Genomic DNA, 16,494 nt, shown 5'->3' with positions numbered 1-16,494 from the left:
GTCCGGGAACTCATTCGGGATTCCGAACTACCTTCGGTAACCTCATACAACAATTCCCTATAAACCTAGCGTCATCAAACCTTAAGTGTGTACACCCTACGGGTTTGGGAGGCATGTAAACATGACCGAGACACCTCTCCGGCCAATAACCATCAGTGAGGTCTGGATACCCATGGTGGATCCCACATGTTCCACGATGATCTCATCAGATGAACCACGATGTCAAGGATTCAGTCAATCCCGTATAAAATTCCCTTTGTCTATCGGTATAGAACTTGCCAGAGATTCGATCGTTGGTATCCCTATACCTTGTTCAATCTCGTTACCGGCAAGTCTCTTTAATCGTTCCGTATTACATCATCATGTGACTAACTCCTTAGTCACATTGAGCTCATTATGAGGATGTTCTACCGAGTGGGCCCAGAGATACCTCTCCGTCACACGGAGTGAAAAATCCCGATCTCGGTTCATACCAACCCAACAGATACTTTCGGAGATACCTGTAGTGCACCTTTATAGTCACCCAGTTACGTTGTGACGTTTGATACACCCAAAGCACTCCTACGGTATCCGGGAGTTGCACAATCTCACGGTCGAAGGAAAAGATACTTGACATTAGAAAAGCTTTAGCATATGAATAACATGATCTAGTGTTATGCTTAGGATTGGGTCTTGTCCATCACATCATTCTCCTAATGATGTGATCCCGTTATCAATGACATCAAATGTCCATGATCAGGAAACCATGATCGTCTATTGATCAACGAGCTAGCCAACTAGAGGCTTGCTAGGGACACATTGTGATCTATTTATTCACACATGTATTATTGTTTCCTGTTAATACAATTATAGCATGAACAATAGACGATTATCATGAATAAGGAAATATGATAATAACCATTTTATTATTGCCTCCAGGGCATATTTCCAACAGTCTCCCACTTGCACTACAGTCAATAATCTAGGTACATTGTGATGAATCGAACACCCATAGCATTATGGTGTTGATCATGTTTTGCTCGTGGAAGAGGTTTAGTCAACGGGTCTGCAATATTCAGATTCGTGTGTACTTTACAAATATCTATGACTCCTCTCTGGACCTGGTCCTCGATGGAGTTGTAGCGGCGTTGGATGTGCTTGGTCTTCGTGTGAAATCTGGGCTCCTTGGTTATGGCAATGGCTCCAGTGTTATCACAGAAGAGTGTCATCGGACCTGACGCGCTTGGAACCACTCCAAGGCCGGTGATGAACTCCTTCATCCAGATCCCTTCATGAGCTGCTTCCGAAGCAGCTATGTACTCCGCTTCACATGTAGATGCTGCCACGACGTCTTGCTTGCTGCTGCACCAGCTCACTGCCCCACCATTCAGAACATACACGTATCCGGTTTGTGACTTAGAGTCATCTAGATCCGTGTCGAAGATAGCATCGGCTTAACCCTTTACGACAAGCTCTTCGTCACCTCCATAAATGAGAAACATCTCCTTAGTCCTTTTCAGGTACTTAAGGATATTCTTGACCGTTGTCCAGTGTTCCATACCGGGATCACTTTGGTACCTCCCTACCAAACTTATGGCAAGGTTTATATCAGGTGTGGTACACAACATGGCATACATTAGAGGCCCACGACTGAAGCGTAGGGGACAGTACTCATCTTCTCTCTATGTGCTCCTGTGGTCGGTGACTGAGTCTTACTCAATCTCATACCTTGCAAAACTGGCAAGAACCCCTTCTTCGAGTTTTCCATATTGAACTTTTTCAATATCTTGTCAAGGTATGTACTTTGTGAAAGACCTATGAGGCGTTTCGATCTATCTCTATAGATCTTGATGCCTAATATGTATGCAGCTTCTCCAAGGTTCTTCATTGAAAAACTCTTATCCAAGTAGGCCTTTATGCTCTCCAATAACTCTATATCATTCCCCATCAATAATATGCCATCCACATATCATATGAGAAAAGCTATAGAGCTCCCACTCACTTTCTTGTACAGACAGGCTTCTCCATAAACTTGTATGAATCCAAACGCTTTAATCACCTCATTAAAGCGAATGTTCCAACTCCGACATGCTTGCACCAGCCCATAGATGGAGCACTGGAGCTTGCATACCTTGTTAGCACTCTTAGGATCGACAAAACCTTCTGGTTGCATCATATACAACTCTTCCTTAAGATACCCGTTAAGGAACGCTGTTTTGACATCCATTTTCCAAATTTCATAATCATGAAAAGCGGCAATTGCTAACATGATTCGGACTGACTTCAGCTTCGCTACGGGAGAGAAAGTCTCATCGTAGTCAACTCCTTGAATTTGTCGAAAACCCTTTGCAACAAGTCGAGCTTTATAAACGGTCATATTACCGTTTGCGTCGGTCTTCTTCTTGAAGATCCATTTATTTTCTATGGCTCGCCGATCATCGGGCAAGTCCAGCAAAGTCCGTACTTTGTTCTCATACATGGATCCTATCTAGGATTTCATGGCCTCAAGACATTTGTTGCAATCCGAGCCCGCCATTGCTTCTTCATAGTTTGAAGGTTCACCGTTGTCTAACAACATGATCTCCATCACAGGGTTGCCATACCACTCTGGTGCGGAACGTACCCTTGTGGACCTTCGTGGTTCAGTAGCAACTTGATTCGAAGCTTCATGATCATCATCATTAATTTCCTCTTCAGTTGGCGTAGGTGCCACAGGAACATTTTCCCGCGCTGCGCTACTCTCCGGTTCTAGAGGAGGTACAATTACCACATCAAGTTCTACTTTCCTCCCACTTACTTCTTTCGAGAGAAACTATTTCTCTAGAAAGGATCCGTTCTTGGCAACAAAGATTTTACCTTCGGATCTAAGATAGAAGGTGTACCCAATAATTTCCTTAGGGTATCCTATGAGTACGCATTTCTCTGCTTTGGGTTCGAGCTTTTCTGGTTGAAGTTTGTTCACATAAGCATCGCAACACCAAACTTTTAGAAACGACAGCTTAGGTTTCTAGCCAAACCATAATTCGTACGGTGTCGTCTCAACGGATTTAGACGGTGCCCTATTTAAAGTGAATGCTACAGTTTCCAATGTGTATCCCCAAAATGATAGCGGTAAGTCGGTAAGAGACATCATAGATCGCACCATATCTAATAAAGTGTGATTACGACGTTCAGACACTCCGTTACGTTGCGGTGTGCCACGCGGCGTCAGTTGTGAAACAATTCCACATTTCCTTAGGTGTGTGCCAAACTCGTGACTCGAATATTCTCCTCCATGATCAGATTGTAGACACTTTATTTTCTTGTCACATTGATTCTCAACCTCACTCTGAAATTCCTAAAACTTTTCAAATGTTTCAGACTTGTGTTTCATCAAGTAGATATATCCATACCTACTCAAATCATCGGTGAGAGTGAGAACATAACGATAACCACCGCGAGCTTCAACGTTCATTGGACCACATACATCAGTATGTATTATTTCCAATAAGTCGGTTGCTCTCTCCATTACTCCTGAGAATGGAGTCTTAGTAGGGCTGGGCATATAACCCGAAAACCGATTTACCGAACCGAAATAACCGGCACCGAAGCCGAATAAACCGAAACCGAGAGCTTCGGTAGTACAATCGGTCTGCATATCTGCAAAACCGAAATTATTTCGGTAAATTCGGGTTTGAGCCATCGGTCAACCGAACCGACCGAACACCGATTAGAAAAGAAGCCCAGCTCGGTTGGCGCCTGGCGGTTGGCCCATCACTAGATAGAGCCTCCCCGCTTGCCCTAATCCCCTGCAGCCGCACGCGTGAGGACTACCGAGGTAGCGAGCGAGCCGCCGCCGTCTGACCGCTGCCTGCGATTCAATTCGCCGCCTCCTCGCTTCTCGCATGGAGTTTATTGATCGATGCTTCACCTTCCGTCGCTTCCCCGATGCTGAGCGAGCCCCATCCTTTTATACCGCGAGGTCCGCGACGGCGAGTCAATTACCACTTCACCAGGGAGGCACCGAGGCGGGGACGAGGAACTCCGAATCCCAGCGGCCTAGCCGGCTCGCTGGAGACGGATCCATAGCAGCTTCACAAACAGGGTTGCTCGCCCTCCCGCAGAACTGCGGAGGCGTGGCGTTCCAGAAGAACAGGGGAGATCGGCCTGTTCGGGGAGATCGGCCTGTTCGGGGAGGACGATTCTGCAAGGCTGCAATCCTGCAACGTAAGTCCTCTATTTCAATCCTTGTATTCATTTTTCCCCATCTAAGAATCTGAAACGTGATCCATCTAAGAATCTGATGTCAGTCTAGTTAAAGAAATCATTCTTGTGTTGAACTGTTGATGAATACGTAGCCTAAACTAATTGCCAAACTGTAGTACTGTACTACTATTCTTCATTGTCAGCCATCTACATTGATTTGTTTATGTGGAATACTTGTTGACAGTGAAACCTTGTTTGACTGTAGATGTCGTCCTAGGTTCAAGAGATTGTGGGGACAGACACTGTTGTGCCTTCTTCAGCTGTAACAACAGCTGGTGTAGTGCCTATGGATGTCGAGAAGGCCGTTGGCAGTGATCGTGTTGTTGAGATTGTGCAAGCAGCGGAAGCAGGGAAGGAGGATGATAAACAGGGGATTGGGAAGGCAAAAGATGTGAAGGGGGATGATAATGACAAGAAAGACACCCAGAAGCAGATGGCATCAAGATCAGAGATGTGGAACCACTTTGAAAAGGTAATCATCAATGGTGTTTTGCAGAAAGGAAAATGCAACTACTGCAAGAAAGTGATTGGTCTTTTCAATGTTAAGAGTCATAAGGGAGATGATATTGGGAAATACTTGCAGAAAACCTTGATCGATTGGGGGATAGAGAAGGTCATGACCATTACTGTTGATAATGCTAGTAATAATGATGGTGGAATTGGTTACATGAAAAAGGAACTGAATAAAGCTAAGACTTCCATATCTGAAGGCAAATATCTCCACATGAGGTGTGCTGCCCATATTGTCAACTTAATAGTTACTGATGGTCTAAAAGAAGTTGATACTTCAGTCAAGCGTGTGCGTGCAGCTGTTAGATATGTGAGGAATAGCCCAAGTAGGATGATTAAGTTCAAAGAATGTGCTGACCTAGAGAAGGTTAACACTAAAGCTTTCTTAATCCTTGATGTGAGCACCAGGTGGAACTCTACATATTATATGTTGAAGGCTGCTGCTAGCTATGAGAAAGTTTTTGCTAGGTATGCTGATGAGGATCCGTACTATGCTACATATTATTTGTTTTCAGAATTAATTGCGGAGCATAAGGAGAAAGCAAAGCTCCAAAGCTATGCCAAGTCCACCACCGCAAAGCCTACTTCTTAAGAATTGGTGAGATTTCAAAATGGAAAAAAACCATAATTTTATCTATGAGTGTATTTGTCCGTATGAGCCACTCATGCTTTATTATTGGTTGTAGTTCTGGATAACTTGTTGATGAAGGCCGGAGCAGAAGCTTTGGATAACTTGTTGATGAAGGCTGGAGCAAAAGTGCAGCCTCCAAGTTTATATGTTGGCGAATGGCAGTGATATTTCTCTTATATGTTGCCTGCTACTATCTATTTCCTATTTCCAAATTAAGTCATGAGGGCTAAGTGTCATGTGTCGTCGAACTTTACTATTATTGTCGTGTCTTGAGACTTGAGTTCGGTTCGTCTACTATATTATTGTTTGGATGCTATATTTTGAGTCTTAAAATTTTATTATCTTTTTCACTTCTTTGTTATTACTGCTTATGAGGGAATTGGCAAGTACTCTGAGACATGCCAAAAGGTGTCTCTCTCCTAATCATATTCTATCCTTTTCTTATCTTAAAATTTTGTGTACGAAGGGGCATGTGAGTTGGCGTGCAGGCTAGCTTTTAACATGCAGGCATGCAGTGCTACAGGTCGGTGCTGTCAGGGCTACATGCATTGATGCATGCACTGAGTGTTGTACTGTCAGTCAATCGGTGCTGTCCGGTCACACCGATGACCGAACCGATTTCTCGGTGCACCGGATGCTCGGTTTGGCATTTCTTAGTTAACTGATCGGTCAACGATTTCTTAAAACCGAATTCTCACACAGACCGAAGAACTGCACCGTTCGGTTCGGGGGAACCGAATGCCCAGTCCGAAGTCTTAGTCATCTTGCCCATGAGGCACGGTTCGCATGTGTCAAATGATTCAAAGTCAAGAGACTCTAACAGTCCATCAATATGGAGTTTCTTCATGCGCTTGACACCGATATGACCAAGGCGGCAGTGCCACAAGTATGTGGGACTATCATTATCAACCTTACATCTTTTGGTATTCACACTATGAATATGTGTAACATCACGATCGATATTCATCAAGAATAAACCATTCACCAGCGGAGCATGACCATAGAACATATCACTCATATAAATAGAACAACCATTATTCTCTGACTTAGATGAGTAGCCGTCTCGCATTAGCAAGACCCTGATACAATGTTCATGCTTAAAGCTGGTACTAAATAACAATTATTAAGGTTTAAAACTAATCCCGAAGGTAGATGTAGAGGCAGCGTGTCGACGGCGATCACATCGACCTTGGAGCCATTCCCGACGCGCATCGTCACCTCGTCCTTAGCCAGCCTCCGTTTATTCCACAGTTCCTGCTTTGAGTTGCAAATGTGAGCAACAACACCGGTATCAAATACCCAGGAGCTACTATGAGCGCCGGTAAGGTACACATCAATAACATGTATATCATATATACCTTTGATGTTGCCAGCCTTCTTGTCCGCTAAGTACTTGGGACAGTTCCGCTTCCAGTGACTGTTTCCCTTGCAATAGAAGCACTCAGTCCCAGGATTGGGTCCATTCTTTTTCTTCTTCCCGGCAACTGGCTTACCGGGCGCGGCAACAACTTTGCCGTCTTTCTTGAAGTTCTTCTTACCCTTGCCATTTTTGAAACTTGTGGTCTTATTGACCATCAACACTTGATGCTCTTTCTTGATTTCTACTTCTGCAGATTTCAGCATCGAGTACAACTCGGGAATGGTCTTCTCCATCCCTTGCATGTTGTAGTTCAGCACAAAACCCTTGTAGCTCGGTGGGAGAGACTGGAGGATTCTGTCAATTACAGCGTCATCCGAAAGTTCGACTCCAAGCTGAGTCAGACGACCGTGCAACCCAGACATTCTAAGTATGTGCTCACTAACAGAACTGTTCTCCTCCATCTTGCAGCTAAAGAACTTATCGGAGACTTCATATCTCTCGACCCGGGCATGAGCTTGAAAAACTAGTTTCAGCTCCTGGAACATCTCATATGCTCCGTGTTTCTCAAAACGCTTTCGGAGCCCCGGTTCTAAACTGTATAGCATGCCACATCTAACCAGAGAGTAGTCATCACTCCGCGTTTGCCAGACGTTCTGAACATCTTGGGCTGTCGCGGGAACAGGAGGGTCACCTAGCGGCGCATCAAGGACATAAGCCTTCTTGGATGCAATGAGGATGAGCTTCAAGTTGCGGATCGAGTCCGCATAGTTGCTACCATCATCTTTCGGCTTGTTTTTCTCCAGAACGCGTTGAAATTGAGGTTGACAGGTGCGTTGGCCATTGGATCTACAATATTTGTAAAGACAACTTTTAGACTAAGTTCATGATAATTAAGTTCATCTAATCAAATTATGTATGAACTCCCACTTAAATCGACATCCCTCTAGTCATCTAAGTGTTACATGATCCATGTCGACTAACCCGTGTCCGATCATCACGTGAGACAGACTAGTCGTTGATGGTGAGCATCTCCATGCTGATCATATTCAACCATATGACTCATGTACTACCTTTGGGTCTCTCTTATTCGAGGCCATGTCTGTACATGCTAGGCTCGTCGAGTCAACCTAAGTGTTTCACGTGTGTAAATCTGGCTTACACCCGTTGTATTCGAACGTTAGAATCTATCACACCCGATCATCACGTGGTGCTTTGAGACAACGATCCTTCGCAACGGTGCACACTTAGGGGAATAAATTCTCGAAATTTTATGAGGGATCATCTTATTATGCTACAGTCATTCTAAGCAATAAGATGAAAAACATGATAAACATCACATGCAATCATATAGTGACATGATATGGCCATTATCATCTTTGCTCCTTCGATCTCCATCTTCGGGCATCACATGATCATCATCGTCACCGGCGTGACACCATGATCTCCATCATTGTGTCTCCGTGAAGTTGTCACGCCAACTACTACTACTACTACAGCTAACCGTTAGCAATGAAGTATAAGTAGTAAGCACATGGCGTTGCATCTCATACAATAAATTAAGACAACTCCTATGGCTCCTGCCGGTTGTCATACTCATCGACGTGCAAGTCGTGAATCCTATTACAAGAACATGATCATCTCATACATCACACATGTAACATTGCTACTGCAACAAAAGACCTTCCAACGGCGCCACAAACAAGCGTGCTGACGGGAGACTATTCTTGTCTTGATACTCCTCAGCAACGGCACCAGGAATCCTTCTGCTACAGCTACGCCATTAGGGACTTCCTTGGCAAATATGCAAAGGATTCCCCCGTGGCCTTGGAGCCTTGCGTTGGTGTTCCCTCGAAGCGGAAAGGGTGATGTAGCACATAGGCGGTAAGTATTTCCCTCAGTTTTGAGAACCAAGGTATCGATCCAGTGAAGGATTATCACAAGTACCTACACAAACACAAAGAGCTTGCACCCAACGCTATGAAGGGGTTGTCAATCCCTTATAGATTGTTTGCCAAGTGAGAGCTGCAAAAAGAAACAAAGCAAAGTAAAAGCAAAAGTGGAAACGATAGGTGTGAATAGACCTGCGGGCCGTAGTGTTCACTAGTGGCTTCTCTCATGAAAGCAAGTAGACGGTGGGTGAACGAATTACTGTCGAGCAATTGATAGAACCGCACAAAGTCGTGACGTTATCTATGGCAATGATTTTATCTATAGGCATCACGTCCAAAACAAGTAGACCGATACTTTCTGCATCTACTACTATCACTCCACACGTCGACCGCTATCCAGCATGCATCTAGTGTATTAAGTTCATGAGAACAGAGTAACGCCTTAAGCAAAATGACATGATGTAGATGGACAATCTCATATCTACGATGAAAGCCCATCTTGTTACCCTTGATGGCAACAACACGATGCGTGCCTTGCTGCCCCTTCTGTCACTAGGAAAGGTCACCACACGGTGTGAACCCAAAACCAAGCACTTCTCCCATTGCAAGAATCATACATCTAGTTGGCCAAACAAAACCCAAGACTCGGAGAGACTTACAAGGATATCAATTCATGCATATAAGAAATCAACAAAGACTCAAATATATATCATAGATAATCTGATCACAAATCCACAATTCATCGGATCTCGACAAACACACCGCCAAAGAGGATTACATCGCATAGATATCCATGAAGATCATGGAGAACTTTGTATTGAAGATCCAAGAGAGAGAAGAAGCCATCTAGCTACTAACTACGGACCCGTAGGTCTGAAGTGAACTACTCATGAGTCATTGGAGGGGCGATTGTGTTGATGAAGAAGCCCTCGAACTCCAAAGTCCCCTCCGGCACGGCACCGGGAAGGGTCTCCAGATGAGATCTCGCGGAAACGGAAGCTTGCGGCGGTGGAAAAGTGTTTTCGTGGATGCCCTGATTTTTTTCTGGATTTTTATGGAATTTATAGGCCAAAGACCTAGGGCAGGGGAGTGCCAGGGGGGCCACAAGCTTGGTTGCCGCAGCCCCCCTGGCCGCGGCAACAGGGCTTGTGGGCACCCTGTGGTCCCACTTGCTTGGCCCTCAAGCCTCCCGATCTTCTTCCGTTCTGGAAAATTTTATTTCGGGGATTTTATTCCGTTTGGACTCCGTTCCAAAATCAGATCTGAAAAGAGTCGAAAACACAGAAAAAACAGGAACTCGCGCTTGGCACTGAATTAATAAGTTAGTCCCAAAAAAGATATAAAAGGTAAACAAAACATCCAAGTTGACAAGATAACAACGTGAAACCATCAAAAATTATAGATACGTTTGAGACGTATCAAGCATCCCCAAGCTTAACTCATGCTCGTCCTCGAGTAGGGAAGTGATAAAGAATGAATTTTTGATGCTTTCATGCTGCCTAACATATATGTCCTTTGTAACTCCTCTTATGTGACGTGAATGTTCAGATCCATTAGAATCAAAACAATAGTTTGCTATTGACGTGGAAACAATAATACTACAAGCAAACTAGCAAGGTAATCATGAACTTTCAAAATAACAAGGCCAAAAGAAAGTTATCCCTACAAAATCATATAGTCTGGCTATGCTCTATCATCATGGCACAACGAATTTAAATCATGCACAACCCCGGTATTGGCCAAGTAATTGTTTTCACACCTTTACTTTCTCAAACTTTTTCAACTCTCACGCAATACATGAGCGTGAGCCATGGCTTTAGCACTATAAGTGGTGTGGAGTGTGGTGGAGGTTGCAAGACAAACAAGGAGAAGATGGTCACATTGACTAGGAATATCAATGAGCTATGGAGATGCTCATCAATAGATATCAACGTGAGTGAGTAGGGATTGCCATACAAATGATGCACTAGAGCTAAGAGTATGTGAAAGCTCTTTAAAGAAAACTAGTGGGTGTGCATCCAACTTGCTTGCTCACGAAGACCTAAGGCAATTTTGAGAAAGCCTATCATTGCAATATACAAGCCAAGTTATATAATAAAAATTTCCCACTAGCTATATGGTGGTGACAAAACGAGAGACTCTCAATCATGAAGATCATGGTGCTTAATATGCACAAGTGTGGAAAAGTGGTAGCATTGTCCCTTCTCTCTTTTTCTCTCATTTTTTTGGATGGGCTCCTTGGCCTCTTTTTTTTGGTGGGCATCTTTGGCCTCTTTTTGTATATGGGCTTCGCTGGCCTCTTTTATTTCCTCACATGGGACAATGTTCCATCAATGATGATCATCACACTTACAACTCAAAACTCTGAGCAATGGTGACTCTATATGGAATGCCTTTGGTAGTGTACTGTGACAATGATCTAGCATGGCATGGGCATTAATGGAAACATCATGCTAGCTATCTTACGATCATGCAATGGCAATGTAGACGTGGTGGCACATGTCATGGTGGTAGTTGCATGGCAATATATCTCGGAATGACTTTGAAAAAGCCATAGTAGGTAGGTATGGTGGTTGTTTTGAGGGAGGCTAATGGTGGGTTTAGTGCACCGACGAAAGTTGCCCGTCACTAAGAAGATAGTGATGGTGGAAGGTGAAAGTGCATCTAAACCATGGACTCAACATTAGTCATGAAGAACTCATATACTTGTTGCAAAAGTTGTATTAGTAATCGAAACAAAGCATTCAACGCATACTCCTAGGGGAAGGGTTGGTAGGTATAAACCATCGCGCGATCCCGACCGCCACACAAAGGGTGACAATCAATAGACTAATCATGCTCAGACTTCATCACATAGCGGTTCACCATACGTGCATGCTACGGGAATCACTAACTTCAACACAAGTATTTCTAGATCCACAACACCTTACTAGAATAACTTCAATATTACCACAACCACAACTCAAAACTAATTGAGATGAATCAAACTTCTCTAACTATTCAATGCACATGAAGGTGGAAGTTTTCATATCCCTTTGGATAACTACCCCTTTTGAGACTACTTTCAAAGCATAGATCAACTACCAAGCCACGCACCGCCGTGCTCTAAAAGATATAAGTGAAGCACATAGATCAAAAGCAACTAGCTCAAAAGATATAAGTGAAGCACATGTGAGCTGAATTGTCTAACCAAAGGATATAAGTGAAGCTCGACAAAATCACGGTGAGTGCATGTCTCTCTCTAGGTGTGCAACAAGGATGATTGTCACACAACAAAAATAAAAGACTCCTACGATACAAGACGCTCCAAGCAAAACACGTAACATGTGGTGAATAAAAATATAGCCCCAAGTAACGTTACCGATGGATTGAAGACGAAAGAGGGGATGCCTTCCCGGGGCATCCCCAAGCTTAGGCTTTTATGGCATCCTTGAATCATCTTGGGGTGCCTTAGGAATCCCCAAGCTTGAGCTCTTGCCACTCTTTATCTTTTTGTCCATAAGAACTTCACCCAAAACTTGAAAACTTCACAACACGAAACTTAAACAGAAACTCGTGATAACATTAGTATAAGAAAGCAAACCACCACTTCCTTAGGTACTGTAGCAAACTTAAATTCTACTTATGTTGATGTTGGGTTACTGTATTTTCAATCTTCCATGGCTAATACCCCCCCGATACTATCCATAATTTCATCAAAATAAGCAACCAACACAACAAAGACAGAATCTGTTAACAACAGACCGGTCTGTAGCAATCTGTAGACTTCGTATACTTCTGTTCTTCAAAAATTCTAAAAAATTACGACAATTTGAATAATTTGCGTAGCAATCAGCAGCAAAAAGAATCAACTCAAAAGCTCTTACTGAAAAAAATGAAAATTCTTTTCGTGAGCAGAAAGTTTCTGTCTTTTCCAGCATGACCAAACGATCATCCCCAAGACTAATCATAACGGTTTTGCTTGGCACAAACGCAAAAAAGAAACACAAAAAACACAATCATGACAGAATTATGAAAGTGTGGAAAACACAAAACAGAAAGAAAAAGAATAGATTCGTTGGGTTGCCTCCCAACAAGCGTTATTGTTTAACGCCCTTAGCTAGGCAAAAGGTGATGGAATCACGTATAGTCATCTTTGGTGCTCAAACCATAAGTAGTGTGATCATTCATCATCTTAAGATCTTCATCTTTATTGGATGACTCATCACTAGCTTTAGGAACAAAAACAGACTTGACAGTCCTTTTGAGAGTGAGATTTGGAGTATTTTGCACAGCGGCAAAAGCGGAACCCAAGTTGGTTATGACATCCTCTAGTTTGCCAATTCTAGAGGAATCATTGACTATGGGTTCCTTCTCCCTTAATTTTTTCAAAACATTTCCCACTTTGGATCTGTACTGAGTAATTTGATTGTGGATCTTTCTATCCAAACCCTCAATAAGTTCAACTATGGCAATTTTGTTTTCAATAGCGTCAAGCCTTTGCATCACGTGTTCCAAGGTTAAGGTAGTTCCATTAACCATGAGCGGGGGTGAGCCTACCAAATTCATGATAGCCCCATAGGAGTCAACAGTATGGCTCCCCAAAAAATTCCCGCCTACGATGGTATCAAGAATATACCTATTCCAAGGAGAGATTCCAACATAAAAACTGTGAAGAAGAACGGTAGTGGATTGCTTACGAGTAGATCTACTCTGAGCATTGCAAATCCGGTACCAAGCGTCCTTTAAATTTTCTTCCTCATTTTGCCTGAAATTGAGAACTTCGTACTCAGGGTATCGTTTGGAGTAGTGGGTCTAGACATTGATGGACTATCCCACACACAAACGAGCAGGAAGTAAGCGAGTGAAGCAGGCAAAAGAGAACGACAAAGGAAGACAGCAAAAAGGCAAAAGGCAAAAGAAAACGGCAAAGGAGAAAGGCAAATGAAAACGACAAATGTGAAGTGGGGGAGAGGAAAACGGGAGGCAACTGGCAAAAAAGTAAATGCAAGAGATGAGTTTGTGAGACCTACTTGGATAGATCTCTCCTTCCCCGGCAACGGTGCTAGAAATACTTCTGCTACTGCAACAAAAGACCTTCCAAAGGCGCGAGAAACAAGCGTGCCGATGGGAGACTATTCTTGTCTTGATACTCCTTAGCAACGGCACCAGGAATCCTTCTGCTACAGCTACGCCATTAGGGACTTCCTTGGCAAATATGCAAAGGATTCCCCCGTGGCCTTGGAGCCTTGCGTTGGTGTTCCCTCAAAGCGGAAAGGGTGATGTAGCACATAGGCGGTAAGTATTTCCCTCAGTTTTGAGAACCAAGGTATCGATCCAGTGAAGGATTATCACAAGTACCTACACAAACACAAAGAGCTTGCACCCAACGCTATGAAGGGGTTGTCAATCCCTTATAGATTGTTTGCCAAGTGAGAACTGGAAGCAAAAAGAAACAAAGCAAAGTAAAAGCAAAAGTGGAAACGATAGGTGTGAATAGACACGGGGGCCGTAGTGTTCACTAGTGGCTTCTCTCATGAAAGCAAGTAGACGGTGGGTGAACGAATTATTATCGAGCAATTGATAAAACCGCGCAAAGTCGTGACGTTATCTATGTCAATGATTATATCTATAGGCATCACGTCCAAAACAAGTAGACCGATACTTTCTGCATCTACTACTATTACTCCACACGTCGACCGCTATCCAGCATGCATCTAGTGTATTAAGTTCATGAGAACAGAGTAACGCCTTAAGCAATATGACATGATGTAGATGGACAATCTCATATCTACGATAAAAGCCCATCTTGTTACCCTTGATGACAACAACGTGTGCCTTGCTGCCCCTTCTGTCACTGGGAAAGGTCACCACATGGTATGAACCCAAAACCAAGCACTTCTCCCATTGCAAGAATCATAGATCTAGTTGGCCAAACAAAACCCAAGACTCGGAGAGACTTACAAGGATATCAAATCATGCATATAAGAAATCAACAAAGACTCAAATATATATATCATAGATAATCTGATCACAAATCCACAATTCATCGGATCTCGATAAACACACCGCCAAATAGGAGTACATCGGATAGATCTCCATGAAGATCATGGAGAACTTTGTATTGAAGATCCAAGAGAGAGAAGAAGCCATCTAGCTACTAACTGCGGACCCGTAGGTCTGAAGTGAACTACTCACGAGTCATTGGAGGGGCGATGATGTTGATGAAGAAGCCCTCCAACTCCAAAGTCCCCTCCGGCATGGCACCGGGAAGGGTCTCCAGATGAGATCTCGCGGAAACAGAAGCTTGCGGCGGCGGAAAAGTGTTTTCATGGATGCCCTGATTTTTTCTGGATTTTTAGGAAATTTATAGGCCAAAGAACTAGGGCAGGGGAGTGCTAGGGGGGCCACAAGCTTGGTTGCCGCGACCTCCCCCCTGGCCGCGGCAACAAGGCTTGTGGGCCCCCTGTGGGCCCACTTGCTTGGCCCTCAAGTCTCCCGATCTTCTTCCGTTCTGGAAAAATTTATTTCGGGGATTTTATTCCGTTTGGACTCCGTTCCAAAATCAGATCTGAAAAGAGTCAAAAACATAGAAAAAACAGGAACTCGCGCTTGGCACTTAATTAATAAGTTAGTCCCAAAAAAGATATAAAAGGTAAACAAAACATCCAAAGTTGACAAGATAACAACGTGAAACGATAACAAATTATAGATACGTTTGAGACGTATCAAACATCACGTCCTTTGGCCATATCACATCACATGTCAAGCCCTGCAAAACAAGTTATACGTCCTCTAATTGTTGTTGCAAGTTTTACGTGTCTGATTTGGGTTTCTAGCAAGAACGCCTTCTTACCTACGTGACAGCCACAATGTTGATATGACAAAGCTATTTACCCTTCATAAGGACCCTTTTCATCAAATCCAATCCGACTATAGTAGGAGAGACAAACAGCCGCTAGCCACCTTATGCACCGTGTGCATGTCAACCGGTGGAACATGTCTCACGTAAGCGTACGTGTAAGGTCGGTCCGGGCCGCTTCATCCCACAATACCGCAGGAAAGGAATAAGACTAGTAGTGGCAAGCAACTGACAAAATCAGCGCCCACAACCTTTGTGTTCTACTCGTGCAAAGAATCTACGCATAGAAAACCTCGCTCTGATACCACTGTTGGGTAAAGTAGCAAAAATTCAAAATTTTCCTATGCCATACATAGATCTTCCTATGAAGAAACCAGCAACTAGAGAGGGGTGAGAGCATCTTCATACCTTTGAAGATCGCTAAGTGAAAGCGTTGCTAGAACGCGATTGATGGAGTCGTACTCGTTGCGATTCAGATCGCAGTGTGATTCCGATCTAGTGCCGAACCACGACACCTCCGCGTTCAACACATGTGTAGCCCGGTGACGTCTCCTGCACCTTGATCCAGCAAGGAGGAGGGAGAGGTTGGGGAAGAGCTCCGGCGGCACGATGGCGTGGTGGCGATGGAGCTACGAGGTCTCCTGGCAGGGCTTCACCAAGCACCGTGGGAGAGGAGGGAGAGGAGAAGTAGGGCTGCGCCGAGAGAGAGAGAATTGCGTGTCCCCAATGGCCAAAACCTCGACTATATATAGGGGGAAGGAGAGGGGGGCGCACCCTTTAGGGTTCCCACCCCCAAAGGGTGCGGCAGCCCTAGATGGGAGGGGCTCGCGGGCGGCTAGGGGAGGAGAGGGGGTGGTGCACCCCTAGGTGGGCCTTAGGCCCACCAACGCTAGGGTTCCCCCCCTTCCCTCTCTGGTGCGCCTTGGGCTAGGTGTGAGGGGCGCACCAGCCCACCTAGGGGCTGGTTCCCTCTCACACTTGGCCCATGTAGCCTCCCGGGGCTAGTGGCCCCTCCTGGTGGGCCTCTGGAACCCTTCCG

This window comes from Hordeum vulgare, chromosome 5H (assembly GCF_904849725.1).
Source record: "Hordeum vulgare subsp. vulgare chromosome 5H, MorexV3_pseudomolecules_assembly, whole genome shotgun sequence".
Lineage (NCBI taxonomy): Eukaryota > Viridiplantae > Streptophyta > Magnoliopsida > Poales > Poaceae > Hordeum > Hordeum vulgare.
Note: the sequence above shows the minus strand (reverse complement) of the source record.